The 19,660-nt window shown below is 33.8% G+C and overlaps 1 pseudogene; it reads right to left on the bottom strand.

Moving 5' to 3' along the window:
- Positions 1-19,660, bottom strand: part of LOC137625912 (uncharacterized) — a 30,877-nt pseudogene that overhangs the window by 2,515 nt on the left and 8,702 nt on the right.

Below are 19,660 nucleotides of genomic sequence, written 5' to 3'. Positions count from 1 at the left end.
TGTAAAACTAATAATATAGGACATTACTATCTCATGTAGAGATAATCAAGAATAAAGGTAACTTGAAAGGTTTTGTGAATAATATATAAAAATTAGATGAGCACCAGAAGAAATATTCACCTGGCCTGAATACCAACAAAGCCTGGTACCATGAAAAATAATTTTTATACTGCAAGGGAGGGGGGGGTTGAATCTTTTGCAGCAATTATCATTACAGTATTTCCATAAACTTCCCCCGAACTGATATACACTTTAACTCAGTAATGAAACAAACACACGGGAGTGTTGAGAACCTGCCGACCATCAGCGCAGGGTAGGGCAGCAAGGTAGGGGAGGGGTATCAACACAATGACAACTCCCTTACGGCAGAGGCCGTTAGATACGTTGTCAGCAGTAATTAAAGTTACAAGTATCTAACAACATAAACGTATATTTCCATTTATATATATATATATATATATATATATATATATATATATATATATATATATATATATATATATATATATATATATATATATATATATATATATATATATACATATATACATATATATATATATATATATATATATATATATATATATATATATATATATATATATATATATATATATATATATACACACACATATACATGTATAAGATAAATGAAAACACACAAGAGAAAAAGAAGAAAAAACAAAAACAATCAAGGCAAGACTTTGCGAGAGAGAACGGCAGCATGTTCGTCCTCTACCGAGCCAAAAAATAAAGTGGTTACTCAGCCGAGAGGTGTGAGTGAGCGGGGTAGCCAGTCTACCCCACCCCCCACCCGCTAACTAGCGGATGGGGTAGATATCCCTTACTAAAATGATCATGGCTCGTATTTCAGCTATGCCGAAAGTATACTCCCATAAATAGCGGAGGGTTTGTATCCACGCCGGAATAAATAGTTTTTGATATACTGTACTGATTCAAATGCAGTTTTATAAGATATTTGTTAACCCTGACTTCATCAGTTAAATGTACAGTATTTCCTGTTAGCATCCAGTGAGATTAGCCTCATTTGAAAAACTTGTGTCTTCAATATACATTATTTTAGAGTTGAAACCAGTTTCAGGAACTAGGTTTCCATCAGGTGAAATTTCACTTCTATTAGAGAGTGTTGTATCTTATGAAAAGTGTCTTAGGAACAAGGTCATGGCCAGAGGGAGTCTCTTTTCTGTTTACATCCATCCCATTTGTGTGAGCACTATCTGATGATGAATTTGTGACATTCATGATCCCAGTTACACTGATAAAGTAAAATTCAGTTACTGATTCTAAAGTGATATTCGTAAAATCTGAAGAATCTGACCAAGGAGCATAATCTTGTTTGCTTGTACTATCTGTTACCAGAGAATTTTCTTCCTGACCAGAAAAAGATGTTGGAGGAAAATTTCTTTCTGAACTAGGAAACATAGTAAATTCAATCTCTGTACTAGAATATTCTCTCTTCCCCCAGGTCCTTATTGAAGAAAGCAGTCTCCATGGGAATGCTAAATTCAGAGGTGAAATATATGACTACCTGAACTTTGTTCAGTATTGAAATCAGTTTGAAAGTTTTCATTTTGTATTTGATCAGTAGGCAAATAAATTTCTGACGTCAAATTTCTTTGATCAATATCAGTCACTCCATGACAGAAGCCTGCTCCTGTTGTAAAGTCTCTGTCAAATGGGTGATTGGCTCCAGATTCATTGTTAATTCTTAAAGAAGACTCCGTAGTAACAGTGAAACCATTTTTGGATATCCAGTCTATTTCTGTCGGTGAGCTCAAACCAGTGGTGGATTCAAAGTCTACATTTGTTGTAACTTCAATATTGGCTGAGAAAGTAGAATCAGTACTAAAATCTATTCCTGAGGGTAAATCAATTTCTGTTATAGATTCTATTTTTTCAGTAAGTCCTGTTTCGGTAGGTAAGTTTGTCAAAAGTGTTGAGCCTTTTTTATCATATGGATTAGTAGTAAATTCAGTTTCTAACTTTAAGCCTTGTTTGCGTGTTGTTACAATCACTCCACTTTTAGAGTCTGCTTCAGTGAAAAATTCCATCCATCTTGAAACATCTTCAGGTACTTCAGAGGTAAACTCTGTAAAATTTGAAGTTGCAGTTCCACTAATGAAATTCCTTTCTGAAGATGAATTGATTTTTGTTGCAGTTATATCTAAATCATTGGTAGAATCCATTCTGGAGGCTGGACTTGCCCAACTTGAAGTATCTGTTTCAAATATAAAATTTGTTGATACTGAAATATCAGCTTCAGTAGTAACATCACTGATAGAATTTGAACCCACTTCATAAATTGTTTCATTAGCAGAATCTGTTTTGGAAGTGTCTGTAGCATTCAAAGTATCAATTTCAGAGATAAACTCTGTAAAACTTGATGTTTGTGTTTCAACAATGACATCAGTTTCTGTGGTTGAATCTAATTTGTATGTTGGTGTGGTTATTTCCACATCTGCAGTAGAATTCATTTTGAAAGTATAACTTGTTTCCCTCCACACATCTGTTTCAGAGGTTAAATTGTAAAATTTTATGCATCTCTCTTAGTTGAAACATCACTTTCTGTGGTTAAATGTAATTTGTTTGTTGTTCCAATTACTTCTAAATCAGTGGTATCGCTTAATTCGGTCACATAACTTGCCCAACTTGAAATCTCCATTTCAGTAGTAATATCAGTTCCTGTTGTTGAAAATAGATTATATGTTGAACTTGCCTCTAAATCGGTGGTAGAATAAATTTCTGATATAAGACCAATTCCAGTACTCAACTCGGTCTCAGTTGTGAGATCTGTTTCTGTTACCCACTTTGTTCCACTAGATGTATTAATTTCTATAGTTGAATATTTATCACTTAAGGAGTTGTCTGTATCTTCAGTAATATCTGTGAATAAGATAGGGCGTGTACTGTTGGGAAATCCCAGACTAGCAGTGAAATTTGTTGTAACTGGAAAGTTAGTTTTAATTAGGAAAGTGCTAGGATCAGAAGTCTCTTCTGTTTGTGATGTGGAAGCAAAGAAATTAGGTTCTGGTGAGGAATTAGAGATATTCAAATGTAAAGTACTAGAGGGAGAAGAGTTTGTTACTGTTTGCACTGAACTTGATGCTTCAGTTTGCTGATTAGTTGATGAAATAGTTGATGTCAAATCTGTGGAATTTTGAAATATAGTATAAGTACTGTATGTGTAAATCAAAATTATTGTTATTGTATGAAAGAGATCATTAGTAATAAACATACAATATTATTTTCAAGTGGTAAAAATCTAACATGCAAAAAGATTCCCCCAAAAGACTGCATGCATAAAAGGAGTGATTATTAGATTTTCAGTAGGCATAAGGATAGCCTATTTCCTAGATAACTACGGCAAAGTAAGCACGAATTAGATTAATATGATACACCATTCACATTTACAATGAATAAAATCCTCAGTAGAGAATAGTTAACTATTCCCAAACAATCTGCTGAAGCGGAAATTAAAAATTATTTTTCAATTAACATAACCATTGATTACATTACTATTTTTTGAGGAACTCATCAGAATAATTCAATGCTGTTATTTGAAAATATAAATTTTTCTATGCTTTCTTTCTTTATATAAATCTTCATTACACTAAAAAACACAGAGGGCTAATATACTGTATCTAAAAATTCAATTATTGTATTGTACACTGCTAGGATAAACCCAGGCCATAATCAGGACACATGCATACTTGGTGACAGCTAAAAAACCAGAAGCTCTACAGATGTTAAAGGAGATAAAAAAAAGAATAAAAAAAAAATTTGGTCAGTTACCCCTTTGAGCGCCATTAGACGTTATTTATGTCAGCTATTTCTACTGACTTAGTGACATGTGACTTAATCTACATCCGGTAATTAACTTTTTTTTTATTTTTCACTTATTTACATGTAGGAAAATTTTACCAACTACTGTATGTAATATTATAAATCAATGGAAAGGAAATTTGTTCAGCTATGTGATAATGAATATTGTGATTTCCTATCTTATATAGTTTTTGTGTTAGGATGAGTTAAGTAAAATGTCAAAAAAAAAAAAAAAAAAAAAAAAAAAAAAAAAAAAAAAAAAAAAAAAAACCTGGGGATTGAGTACCAAATCATTTGACTGGTGCTCAAAGGGTTAAAAATTTCAATGATAAGTTTGCACATCAATAAACATGGGACTTCTGTCCTCCTTTAACCTATGGTAAATATAGTGAGTTTACAAGATTTTACCAAAAAAGCAATGAGTAGACTATATTAAAGATAATTACAGTACAAGCAGTTCCACATACTGTACAACTGTATTCATACAAATATGGGTATACAAAATACAAATGCTAAAGCACTTAATGTTAAAATTAGTCCTTTCAAACCATAACTGTTTGTGAAAGACATTTCTTCATTATAGTTACTAGCCTACAAAAACAAATGCAAGTGAAAAATTGAAAGTGTATGATGCATAGGTATATTTTCTTCATCACAAAAATTATTTTGTTAAAACCAATTTTCAACTCTGTAACAGAACTATTTCATCTCCTACCATAAAATTCTTGCAAATTAGCTAATAAGTACAATGTATTGCATATATTAAAAAACTTATCTAGCATTAGCTGATAACTGCTCATTGGTGTCTTCTTATCTTCAGTGAAAGCTATACAAAGTACTGAATGCAATTTTTTGCATGCAAAATAAAGAGGACAATGCAGTTTTAAACTTGCATGTTTTTATGGCTCCACATGTTATAATTATGATGAACAACTATGAAGATGCAAGAGCCAAATGAATGCACTGAAATGTTTTTATGGCTCCACATGTTATAATTATGATGAACAACTATGAAGATGCAAGAGTCAAATGAATGCACTGGAAAAAGACAAACTTACCATTTGGATTGACACATGTCGTCTTGTCTTGATCCAAAATCTTCTGGTCAGGACAGGTGCATTCAAACCTCAAAGTGGTATCTCGGAAAACACAACTATTTGAGCATTGCATTTCTTTGTTTCTACATTTATCTACCAATTCTGTTAAAAGGATAAATATAAGATCAGTAATGATAGCAATATATCAAACAGCTATTAACCATAAAAGAGAGTAAATGAAATAACATAATATAGCATTCATATTCCATAAGTGTTCAAAAGACCTGTGTTACACCAAGATTGAAAAACATACCCGGTACTTACCATAAACCTGTATAGAGTCTAGATCAATTTCATACTCTTTGAAATTTGGCTCTTCTCTATTGGAAAATGCGGTTTCAAGTATCCGTTGCAGAGTCTTTATACTCAAGGGTGCTATCCTGTCTCCCTTTGCATCTCCTAAAAATTTCCAAGCTATTCTGAAGGTACAAAGGATGCTTCCAGGTCTGCCAAAATGAAAGAAGAACATAATATATTACTTGCTTTCTCTTGCACAAATCATTTTATTGTAGTTTTATTTATACACACACAAACACACACACACACACATATATATATATATATATATATATATATATATATATATATATATATATATATATATATATATATATATATTTATATTTATATATATATTTATATATACATACATATATATATATATATATATATATATATATATATATATATATATATATATATATATATTCTTACAAAGCTGATCTAGTGTAGGGTAAATACAATAGTTTATTCATGATTTTATTTATATTTCATTTGTGCATTGAAGAGATGTAGATGTAAGTATTTTATACAAATTATGTAAGACTTCCGTCGTGAATTTCATTGTATTCTTTATTCAAGCTAGTACTGTATATGTAAATTTATGTTATTTTAAAAAATTAACTTTTTACTTCACGTAACTTTGTTACGAGGTCTTACGTAATCTATTTGAGAGTGTTATTTGATCATAGAAAATATGAACAAGGGCTTAGGTATTGTTCTTTTATATTTCATGGGGTATTGCGTCATGTTTTAGAGAGAATGTTTAGTAACATGTGCTTTGGAAATTTCATGAAGGACCTAGTGATAGGATGTTATCTCTTCTTTATTTCGGGGACGAAGGGTGGGTGGAGCTAGCTGGGAGAGTCATCTCGCGGGTGCGTTGGTGTGCATCTGAGACTTGCCTGAAAACCCCTGATTTGCCTCTTGACATTTTTGTCTAGGTGAAAACTCTGAAGCCCTTAGGCAAATGTCCCCATGCTTCCCAAATCTTTTGGAATCTTCTGGAAGTAGCTAGGATTAATATACAATTAGGCAACACCAAGGTTAGAGACACAGATAGAGAGAGAGAGATTACCAGACTTGAGATTGTCATCTCCTCACCACTCTCACTCTTGCACGCAACCCAGTGTATTGTTTTTAAAAGTGTTCAGGATGTATAGTGTGTCCTCTCCTAAGTGACTCTGCCCCAAAAGCAAATCATGAGTCAAAAAGACAAATAAGACAAAACAGTGATTTTGAATTCACTGTATTAGGGTGAGTGTTGGCATTGTGTAAAGTTCTTATAATATATAAACACATACACACACACACACACACATATATATATATATATATATATATATATATATATATATATATATATATATATATATATATATATATAAGTGTGTATATATAAATACCCTTATATATAATATATGTTATATATACTGTTACATATACATAAGCATATATATATATATATATATATATATATATATATATATATATATATATATATATATATATATATATATATATATATATATATATATATATAAGTGTGTATATATAAATACCCTTATATATAATATATGTTATATATACTGTTACATATACATAAGCATATATATATATATATATATATATATATATATATATATATATATATATATATATATATATATATGTGTGTGTGTGTGTGTGTATCATCATCATCTCCTCCCGCACCAATTGACACAAAGAGCCTTGGTTAGATTTTGCTAGTCGTCTCTATCTTGAGCTTTAAAATTGATACTTCTCCATTCCTTATCTCCTACATCATGCTTTATGGTCCTCAGCCATGTAGGCCCAGGGTCTTCCAACTCTTTTAGTGCCTTGTGGATCCCACTTGAAACTTTTGTGAACTAATCTCTCCTGGGGAGTGTGAAGAGCATACATAAACCATCTCCATCTACCCCTCACCATGATCTCATCCACATATGGCTCTCGAATAATATCTCAAAGTTTCATTTCTAATTCTGTCATGACATTTAACTCCCAATATCCTTCTGAGGGCTTTGTTCTCAAATCTACAAAATCTTTTGGATATTGTTTCATTGTTATACCATGATTCATGTCCATACAGTAACACCTGTCTCACTGAACTGATATATAGCCTGATTTTTATTTGTATTTTCAGGCGATTTGATTTCCAAATTTTACTTAAACTAGCCATTGTCTGTTTTGCTTTTTTTAATCTTTCATTAAACTCCAATTCTAAAGATCTTGTATTAGAGATCATAGTTCTTAAACATTTAAATGATTCCACCTCATTAATCCCTTCTCCATCCAATGATATTTCATCTTCCAGTGAGTGATTGGTTTCCGGTGAGAGTGGGGCTGAGACAGGGATGTGTGATGTCGCCGTGGTTGTTTAACTTGTATGTTGATGGAGTGGTGAAAGAGGTGAATGCTCGAGTGCTTGGACGAGGATTAAAACTGGTAGACGAGAATGACCATGAATGGGAGGTAAATCAGCTGTTGTTTGCAGATGATACTGTACTGGTTGCAGACACAGAAGAAAAGCTTGACCGACTAGTGACAGAATTTGGAAGGGTGTGTGAGAGAAGAAGTTGAGAGTTAATGTGGGTAAGAGTAAGGTTATGAGATGTACGAGAAGGGAAGGTGGTGCAAGGTTGAATGTCATGTTGAATGGAGAGTTACTTGAGGAGGTGGATCAGTTTAAGTACTTGGGGTCTGTTATTGCAGCAAATGGTGGAGTGGAAGCAGATGTACGTCAGAGAGTGAATGAAGGTTGCAAAGTGTTGGGGGCAGTTAAAGGAGTAGTAAAAAATAGAGGGTTGGGCATGAATGTAAAGAGAGTTCTATATGAGAAAGTGATTGTACCAACTGTGATGTATGGATCGGGGTTGTGGGGAATGAAAGTGATGGAGAGACAGAAATTGAATGTGTTTGAGATGAAGTGTCTAAGGAGTATGGCTGGTGTATCTCGAGTAGATAGGGTTAGGAACGAAGTGGTGAGGGTGAGAACGGGTGTAAGAAATGAGTTAGCAGCTAGAGTGGATATGAATGTGTTGAGGTGGTTTGGCCATGTTGAGAGAATGGAAAATGGCTGTCTGCTAAAGAAGGTGATGAATGCAAGAGTTAATGGGAGAAGTACACGAGGAAGGGCAAGGTTTGGGTGGATGGATAGAGTGAAGAAAGCTCTGGGTGATAGGAGGATAGATGTGAGAGAGGCAAGAGAGCGTGCTAGAAAGAGGAATGAATGGCGAGCGATTGTGACGCAGTTCCGGTAGGCCATGCTACTTCCTCCGGTGCCTTAGATGACCGCGGAGGTAGCAGCAGTAGGGGATTCAGCATTATGAAGCTTCATCTGTGGAGGATAACGGGGGAGAGTGGGCTGTGGCACCCTAGCAGTACCAGCTGAACTTGGTTGAGTCCCTTGTCAGGCTGGGAGGAACGTAGAGAGTAGAGGTCCCCTTTTTGTTTTGTTTCATTTGTTGATGTCGGCTACCCACCAAAATTGGGGGAAGTGCCTTGGTATATGTATGTATGTATTGCATACTCCATTCTCATCCTCTCTGTCTTTCTTCTATTTATCTTGAACCCAACCTCAAGTGATATTTCATGCATTCTGATAAGCAAGCTTTGCAAGTCCTGTGGTGTTCTGCTAATAAAGACAGCATCATCAGCATACTTTAGGTCAGATAATTTCCTGTTACAAATCCAGTCCAATCCTTCTCCATCATCCCCAACTGCTCTTTGCATTACAAAATCCTTGAGGAGGATAAACAACATAGGTGACCAAACATTCCTTGCAGTACTCCACCCTTCACTGGAAATTAGTTTGATAGGACATTAACTTTGCATTTGCTATGCTCATGAACATAATTAAATTTACATATTTGAGAAGAACTCCATAAAAATGCAGAACTCTCCATAAAATTGGCCAGTGCACACTATGAAAGGCTTTTTCATAGTTCACAAATATCATCAAAAGTGAATTTCTATATTCTTAACATTGCTGTATGTCTCAAAACTAAAATTTGGTCAATACAACTTCTACCTTTTCTAAATCCTGCTATTTCATATCTAAGCTTTTTAGCAATCTTTCTCTCTAGTCTCTTTAAAATGAGCATACTATATATTTTCAAGAAAATTGATGTAAGTGTGATGTTTATAATTATTGCAATCAGTCAGATCTCTTTTCTTTTGCCATTTTCACCAACACTCCTAGCTCCCATTCATCAGGCCTTGCCTCATCATGCCCCATACTACAAAATAATCTTGTAAGTAATCTAGGAGTCACTTCATTTTTTACAAACATTATCTCAGCTGTCATTTCCTTGTATGTAAAGGCTTTCCATCTCTTGAGATTTTTAATGACAGCACCGACTTCAAACACACTGAATCCAATCATGGGTACATCAAGGTCTTCCTCAGCTTCAGGTATATTATCATTATTATTATTACTTGCTAAGCTACGACCCTAGTTGGAAAAGCAGGATTCTAGAAGCCCAGTGGCTCCAACAGGGAAAATAGCCCAGTGAGGAAAGGAAACAAAGAAAAATAAAATATTTTAAGAACAGTAACAACATTACAATATTTCCTATATTAACAACAACAAAATTAACAAAACAAGAGGAAGAGAAATAAGATAGAAGTGTGCCCGAGTGTACCCTCAAGCAAGAGAACTGTAACCCAAGACAGTGGAAGGCCATGGTACAGAGGCTATGGCACAATCCAAGACTAGAGAACAATGGTTTGATTTTGGAGTGTCCTTCTCCTAGAAGAGCTGCTTACCATAACTAAAGAGTCTCTGCTACTCTTACTAAGAGGAAATTGGCTACTGAACAATGACATTGCAGTAGTTAACCACTTGAGAGAAGTAGAATTGTTTGGTAATCTCAGTTTTGTCAGGTGCATGAGGACAGAAGAGAATATGTAAAGCATAGGGCAGACTATTCGGTGTATGTGTAGGCAAAGGGAAAAATGAACCATAACCAGAGAGAAGGATCCAATGTATTACTGTCTGGCCAGTCAAAGGACCTCACAAGTCTCTAGTGGTAGTATCTCAACGGTGGCTGGTGCCCTGGCCAACCAACTCCCTCCATATCTCCTATTCATGACCTCACTAAAGTGTTCCATTCAACGTTACCTTTTTTCATCTTCTGTTGTTATAACACATCCATCTCTTTTTTTGATGGGTACATACTCCTTCTTCTTAGCTCCCATAGAGATTACATCAATGATTCTGTGAGCAATTCTTACACCATAGCCACTCCTTGAATTCATGGCTTTGTCAGCTATAGCTATACATACATAACTATAACTATAACTATAACTATATATATATATATATATATATATATATATATATATATATATATATATATATATATATATACATAATATATATATATATATATATAATATATATATATATATATATATATATATATATATATATATATATATATATATATATATATATATACTGTATATATATATATACATATATAATATATATATATATATATATATATATATATATATATATATATATATATATATATATATATATATATATATATATATATATATATATATATATATATACAGTGTATATATATATATATATATATATATATATATATATATATATATACTGTATATATATACATATATATATATATATATATATATATATATATATATATATATATATATATATATATATATATATATATATATACAGTGTATGTATATATATATATATATATATATATATATATATATATATATATATATATATATATATATATATATATATATATATACTGTATATATATATATATATATATATATATATATATATATATATACTGTATATATATATATATACACTGTATATATATATATATATATATACTGTATATATATATATATATATATATATATATATATATATATATATATATATATATATATATATATATATATACACTGTATATATATATATATATATATATATATATATATATATATATATATATATATATATATATATATATATATACATATATATATATATATATATATATATATATATATATATATATACATATAAAATTTATATATACAAACACACAAACACACACGCAGCATTCATTACTGAAAAACTTTATAAGGTATGGCCTCAAGATGATACTAAGAAAAAAATTAAATATTGTAGTGTAAAAACTTACTCGAGTTTTATCATTTTTAAGAAGACTGTCGCTTTGCCGTTATGCTGAACTTCACCCGTTATTATCACTGCTGATAACTAATAGAAAATAAATTCATTAGAATTTCTACACTTCACAATGAGTAATATATAAAACTATTAAATTTTCTACTCCACATTATTTATTAAATACTGTATGCAAGTACTCAACAGAAAAATTTATTTAAAAATATCTAACTTAAGAGAAAAACACAATATTAAATTTACATAAAATTATATTTCATTACCTCTTCTTTTTACATATGTCATTTTAGTGCAAATTAAATTATTCTTAAACTCACTTTATCCTCCAGTGTTGAAGAAAGATTCTTGAATTCTTGATTATCAAAACTTTTTAACGAATCAGTATAATTTCTATTCGTGATTCTAAATTGGACTTCTAAAGCATTAGGAACTGGAAAAATAAGCATGGCATGAGTATTTCAAAATTAATAAACCAAATATGTAAAAGCTATTATACAATGCAAAAGCTCAAGTCACATACATTGTTTATATTATATAGTAATGTATATTACAAAAGATACAAATATTCATCATCTAAAGCTAACAACTCTTTTCTCATGAAAATATATCTTTAGTTATTTGTATATTACAGAAATACATCACGAATACCATAATTATTCAATCCTTAAATACATAAATATCAATAAATAACAGTCCTTACTAATTTCATGACACCAGAAAATGCAACAACAAGAAAGCAGCATTCTATAATCAAAACTTTACTGGTTTTTTTTTATCAAAAAGACATATAATAGTAAAAAATATATGCTTTTATAGGCCATAAAACAAACTAAAAAGATTTTATATGTATGATAAAGCATGCTTATTTCACACCATTCAATCTATTCTTTCTACTAATGAATTTGAAGACAAATGACTACAAACAAAAGGTACAAAATAATTGCTTAAAAAATCTTCAATGACCTCTAAAAATGTTTTACTGACACAACTTCCCCTGGATCTTGAATCCTTGGCTAGAAGTGGCAAAGTTAAACGTAGACTAATATTCAATTCTAAAAAAAAAAAAAAAATGAAAAGTTGCATGAATTTACTTACTATACACGTCCTCTTTAACATCATCTATTTTCCCTTGTGACCCACTTCCACTGCCAACATTTGTTCCATTGTTTGAGATGGCCGATGTATCAATATTTGCTGACTTGCCGAGCGTGCCTGCTGTCGGATGAAAGAGTTCAACAATTATAATCACATGCAAATCTAGTTTTGTACATTCAGTGATATCTGTTATAATTCAGCATAAGCCATGAAAGAATAATATAACATGAGTTTTAAGTCTTGTCACATTAATAGTAAATTGTGATTTACACTTACATCCGTATACACCAGCAGTGATAACCAATGCTGTGAGAACCAACATGGCTGCACAAATCAGAAGGCACTTCCTGCCACCTTTATTGCCACAATTATTGGTCACTTCCAAGTTCTTCCCTCTGAAGAAGTAATTGACATTTTAGAGAATTTCTTTACATGATTATCAAAATGCCTCTCATTATATTTAGACCACCCAGTACTAAATAAGAAAATTACATTATGTCTGGAAAACACGTATAACGACAATCTAATCAAAATATTCAATTGCTCATGCTATGAATAAAAGTTAATACTTCATTATAAAGTACTGTATCTAATGAAAGATGAAACCTAAAGATAAAATACATGTTGCAGTAGTAACACATGTAATGTCTGCAAAGTTTTATTAGAATATATCTCAAGATTCCTATACATTTCATTAAACAAAGTAAGGCTTAAAATATGTTAAATGTACTAAGCTTCCATAATCCTAATATGTAGCTTCGTAGAAAATTAACAAACATTTAACGAAATCAACCTAGTATTCTATCACATTAACACTGTCATCTCTTACACTTTACACTATATTTTTTTCATATTTAAAAAAAGAACATGAATTAACAACCTACAATGTACTGAAAATCTCTCAAGTACACAACTTTCAATTCAATATGCCAGAATTTTTTTTCTTGTAACCCTTTTCAAATGCCAAAACCTAGACTGTACACACACTTTTTGAAACCCGCACCTAAATGTAACCTTCATCAGCAGATCTTTACTGCAGTATTTGTTGACTATAAATTTTACAAAAATTGATATTTCAAGATACTGTAGTGTGGTTACAGCTAATCATGAGTAAGTAGCAAATAAAAGATGTTTGCATTTGTGCCAGTGCAAAATTGCTATTATTAACCATTATTTCTGCAATTTAATTCTTTCCTTAAGCATATTAAACAGGAAGTATGTTTTCCTGCGTCCATTTCCATATCCATGAAAGTATGCAAATCAATAACTTTTAATTATAACTAAAGTTCACCATTGTTTATTTAGTGCCACAGTTCTGGTTGTCCTAAAGCTTAGACTTACTAAATCTATTTTTCTTTTTAGTTTTAAATGCAAAATAAATGGCCCAGGCCTTTGACTCGATTTATATGTGCTTTGAAATTTTACACAGTTCTCTCATCATACTGTGCTGCATTCAGTATAAATTCTGAATTTTCATGATGTATAATAAATATCAATTGATGTAGATATCCAAGCTACCAGTGCGCTATGAACTACAATATATGGGTGTGAAAATTTTCAGTGCTTATGCACTATAATAACTTGCTTGCTCTACATAAGGATATAAGCTATAAAATACGGGAGAGTAAAATGATATTTTCATAATAAATTAAATTTTTTAACATACTTACCCGATGGTTATATAAATATAGCTTTAGTCTGTGACGTCCCCGGCAGGAATTCAAAACTCGCGGCAATTGCAGATTGAGTAGCCAGGTGTAACACCAGCATCCCTCTGTCGCGAGGTACAGAATCATTCCATGATTCCTCAGATTTTCCATGCCCATAGGCTGTCTCTCTAGAGGGGAGGAGGGAGGGAATCAAAATTTATATAACCACCCGGCAAGTATGTTCAAAAATTTATTTTATTATGAAAATATAATTTTTAAACACAAGACTTACCTGGTGGTTATATAAATATAGCTGATTGACACCCTATTTGGAGGGTTAGAGACAGCCAACATTGTTGGAATTTCACTTAAGAGTTAATAAACCTTAAGGGTTCGTACCTGATAAGGAAGCTGACTTCAATGAATACTTTCATTATGTACGCTTTCCTTAGGAGATCCAGCGATACACCCAGGGGGCTGAAGACCTCTAGGAGCTGTCAAACCAGTGTAAATACCTCTATGTTGACAGGACCTCCTCCAATACCCTTGTTTCGGGTGCTCTCAAGGAACAAATTGACCACCTGACTAAAATCAATGATTGTGGAAGACTGATGCAATCTCCACGAACAACCATAAAAATACAAAAATTCCAAGAGAAGAAAAGGGTACTAGGATTATGGGAACTTAGTGATGGATCCTTCCCCCACTACTGCACTCGCTGCTACGAATGGTCCCAGAGTGAAGCATTCCTCATAAAGAGTCTGGACGTTTCAAAATAATGTGAAGCGAACACAGATTTACTCCTCCAAAAGGTTGTGTCCTTAATGCTTTGCAACAATCTATTCTGCTTGAATGCCACCGAAGTTGTTACAGCTCTAACTTCATGCGATTTAGTGCTTTAAAAACTTGAGGTCTGCCTCACTGCAATGTGCATGAGCCTCTCTTATTAAGAGCCTGAGGAAGAATGAAAGTGCATTCTTTGACATCTGTAACAAGGACTTCCAGAACGAACACCAACGAGCTTCCGACTTGCCTCGCAACTCTTCCGTACAGTTCAGATAGAACTTCGGGGTTCTTACTGTGCACAGGACTCTCTCCAACTCCTCGCCAATCACATCCGAAAGGTTCGGAGTCTCAAAAGCCTTGTGCCAAGGTTGAGAAGGGCGTTCGTTCTTGGCGAGAAAGCCTAACTGCAATAAGCAGATAGCTTTGTTATCTCGACAAAACCAACGTTTTAGCTAAAAGCATGAATCCCACTGACTCTTTGAGCTGTCGCCAGACTGACCAAAAAAAGTGTCTTCATCGTGAGGTCGTTAAATGAAGCTGAATGCAAGGGCTCAAACCTGTCACTAATAATGAACTTCAGGACAATAATAAGATTCCAAGCTGGTGAATCCTGGAGCTGTTGCTTTGATGTTTCAAACGATTTGAGAAGTTTCTGTAGGTCTTTAACATTAGAAAGGTCAAAGTTTTTGTGCCATGAATACAGTTGCTAACAAACTCTCATGAGTTTCTTGAAGTCAACTGAAGGAACCTCTTCTAGGAGAATTCCTCTAAAACATAAATAGGGGAAAAAAGATCCTCAATCTCTTCCTCCTACAAGTCTCTAACCGAGGCAGAGATGTCTTGTTTCCGAGGAGTCAACTCCTTAAGGTCCTGAATACAGGCCTGAAGCTTTTAGGTGTTTAATTCTCGCCCTCCTACAGACACCAAGAGTTAGTTCAAGCAGGCCTTGGTCTGAGAAAATAATATCTTTCCAGTAAATATTTATTTCTGTATCTTTTAATATAGCGCCTGGCGTAACAATGTTCCAACGTAGACGCTCACGGTCATTATGATCAGAACTAAGACGTTCGCGATCTCGACGTTTGGCCCAACTGGTGTAACCACGACGTCAGTCTTGATGCTCGACGTCACGTGTAACTGCTTGACGCTTGGCATCACGTCTAACTGCTTGACGCTTGGCATCACGTCTAACTGCTTGATGCTCGGCGTCATGCTTGACACTCAAAGTCAAGTCCAACTGCTGGACGCTAGACGCCATGCAACTGCTTGACGTTCGGCGTCGCGTAACTCTCGGAACAATGCCGTTCACGATTTAGACGCTCGCGATCTAGACGCTCAGAGCTATGCTTGACACGCGACGTTACGTCCAACTGCTTCACGCTCGACATCACGTAACTGCTTGACGCTCGGCATCATGTCTAACTGCTTAACAATCAACGTCAAGTTCAACTGCTGGAGACTCGACATCATGCAACTGCTTGACGCTCAGCACCACGTGACTTTCGGAATAGTGACGCTCGCGATTCAGACGCTCGAAACTATGTCGTTCGCGTCTCAGACGTTCGCTCATCGAACAAAAGAGACAAAGAAGTTGCACTCGGTTACAAACATCGTGTCAAAGTCTTACAGTAGCGTTAGTAGCTTGCTGTCCAAAGCTCTGACGCTCGGCGTTAGATAACACTTTTACCTCGCCTTACTCACGGCGAGGGCAAGCGTTCTGGGAAGCGTCAACAGGAACGCTCGAGGGGACATCTGCTCGGGCGTTGACGCCTCTCGTTTCCTTTCACCGATCGACATTCCTTCTCCCAAGGGTTGGGGAGCTTGGAAGAGGTCTAAGGCTAGGATAACGACAGGTCCGAGCAGACACACCCTCCACTGTACTGAATAAATTCACTGCACTAATTTAGCACGAAAACTTGCACTTTTAAACTCTTTCACATAAGACCATAAGTAGACCTGCCCGTTGTGAGAGATCTTACTATTCTGTCAAGGGCTTGAATGAGAATGCAATAGGTTTTCTGTGAATCCTATTTAAATTGTAACAAAATCTTTTATATAAAATATTAAATGAACAGATATAGGAATAATGTATAAATACATATTTAAACAACCCTTATTACTAAAGGGTTTCCAATAAAAGATGATTTGCCACACTTTACAATTGGAACATCTATATGTATTATACGATAAATATTAGTATTCCCAATATTGAAAAAGTAAACGATACAAAGAATCGTGGGACTATATCGATTGTCATGAATCCTACGTAGCGTAAAATTAACTGTATGCTAGTTTTATTTAATCTCTGAAATAGATTATCCAAGAAAGTATACTAAAAGGACAAATATTTTCTCAAAACAACAGATTCCTTTTATCTTATACCAATATCGAAAAAGCAAACACCGACACACAGAATTGTGGGACTATATCGGTTGTCATGACTACTACGTAGTGTAAATTAAACTGTACGCTAGTTTATTTAATCTTTGAAAATAGATTGAAGATTATCTAAAGAAAGTATACTAAAAGGACAAATATTTTCTTAAAATAACATATTCCTTTTATCTTATAAAACTTAAATACTTTGGTTTGTAAGATAGTATTCACTTATCATTCTTTGTAGAAAAAGGAAGAAATTGCAAGTCATACTACGTAGTCTACGTAGCTTACGTCATATGACTGTGACATCATAGAGTAGGCGGAGTGTTTACCTACCGCCATCATGATTTTCGTTAGTTTTACAGTAGGTTGAAAAAACTTCTAATCCTACCTTTTAAGCTATGAACATAGCGATCAAATACCAAAAAGAAAACAAAACCAAGCGAATGCCAATAACCAAATTAGTAGTACATCACCAAGATAACTGCCACAATTCAGGTTAATAACGAGTGAATATCCAACGATGTTGCCGGCATAAGCGGCAGAGAAAATCTGAGGAATCATGGAATGGTTCTGTACCTCGCGACAGAGGGCGCTGGTGTTACACCTGGTTACTCAATCTGCGATTGCCGCGAGTTTTGAATTTCTGCCGGGACCTCAGAGACTAAAGCTATATTTATATAACCACCGGGTAAGTCTTGTGTTTAAAAAGGAGAATTTAAAGCATAGTTAGTTAGTAAGCCTTATATAAGTTATGTCACCAATCATATTAATCATTATGTAATGCTTACCACTCCAGAAAGTTTATAATATGCACAGTAACTCCTGTGAGGATGATCATCAACTAACCACAGCTATCTTAAGCTATTTCTCATGCCATGCAATACAAAATATAAATGTAAACCTTCCTCATGTTAAAGCCCTCTGTTCCATGACAGACAAGATTTAAATTGATCATTTGACCAATAAATTGATAGACAGTATATGTATTTTATACTAACATCAATGATTTTCAAAGTGGTCAATTTACTCAAGTCAAACCTAAGTACAAAGGATAACATTTCAGAAAAGCCCTATTTCCTTGGCTTTCTTGATTTACCTTTCTATCATTTCAATTCCTTCTTTTACCATTTTCTTTATCCGGATGTCAACCTCATCACCAGTAACATGATCAAGTTTGCCAGTCTCCACGATATACTTCATACTATGCCCACCTAGTGATTTTTGCGTCATACCTGAGGATTAATCAGGAGCACTGTAGAAATGGACATAAATTGGGAGAGATGGACAACAAAAAAGGGCAGCCATAGAAACAAAAGAGAAACACTGAGAAAATGATGGCTGAAATAAATGGACCTAATATACAAGTGCAGTAAAAAAAGGCATATAGGGCGTGTCATAATTGGAAAATACTTACAAGACAACCATAACAGATAAGCTTATTGTTTGTTTAATATTTGCTGAGCAAACTACTGACATATATAAGTTTTCTACAATAAACATCAATATTGCAAGACAGAACAATCTACAGCAAGTGATAAATAAGCTCAACACAAGATATCAAAATAGAAAAGACTTACAATAGGCCGTAGAAGCATAACTGACAAAGCGATGGGTGTCTACTGGAACATAACATTCATCATAATGGTCTGTAAAACGTGTTTTATGGTACCCGTTCATACCAGACGCAGAATTAGCTGCTGCATTGATTGGCCCAAGTTTACTTGGAATAGGAACTGTTATGGGTGAGGTCTCCCACCAGTTCCCTCAACTATGTAAACTCCTTGTCTTGGATGAGGATTAGCGTCCGTTAGGATAAAAGACAAGGTGTGAGGGCCTACGATCTTCATACTGTACCTACTGACCTGCTGAAAATTGGATGGACTCTACACTTCTGGCACCACGCCTTCAAGGGGGAAAAACGTAGGCGGCGCAAATGAAAACAAATATACATACATACACACATACTTAAGATACAGGTTTATATTATAGAGCACATCATTAAAAACTACAAACAGTCTCTCTCTCTCTCTCTCTCTCTCTCTCTCTCTCTCTCTCTCTCTCTCTCTCTCTCTCTCTCTCTCAACACACACACACACACACACACATTATGAAACAGCTTTTTGTGAATCGATATTGGCAGGGTTCAGATGTGCTTCTTACACATTGCGCTATTATGTAATAAGCTAGACAGGATGAAATTCAACTTGGTACTCTTAACTGTCTTATTTCACTTCAACAAGACACAATTGTTCAAAGATATTTCCACAATTTAGAAAATATTTTTTCCTGTAAAA

The sequence above is a fragment of the Palaemon carinicauda genome, chromosome 33, assembly GCF_036898095.1.
Source record: "Palaemon carinicauda isolate YSFRI2023 chromosome 33, ASM3689809v2, whole genome shotgun sequence".
NCBI lineage: Eukaryota > Metazoa > Arthropoda > Malacostraca > Decapoda > Palaemonidae > Palaemon > Palaemon carinicauda.
The sequence above is the reverse complement of the archived record's forward strand: the minus strand, read 5'-3'. Positions and strand labels throughout refer to the sequence as shown.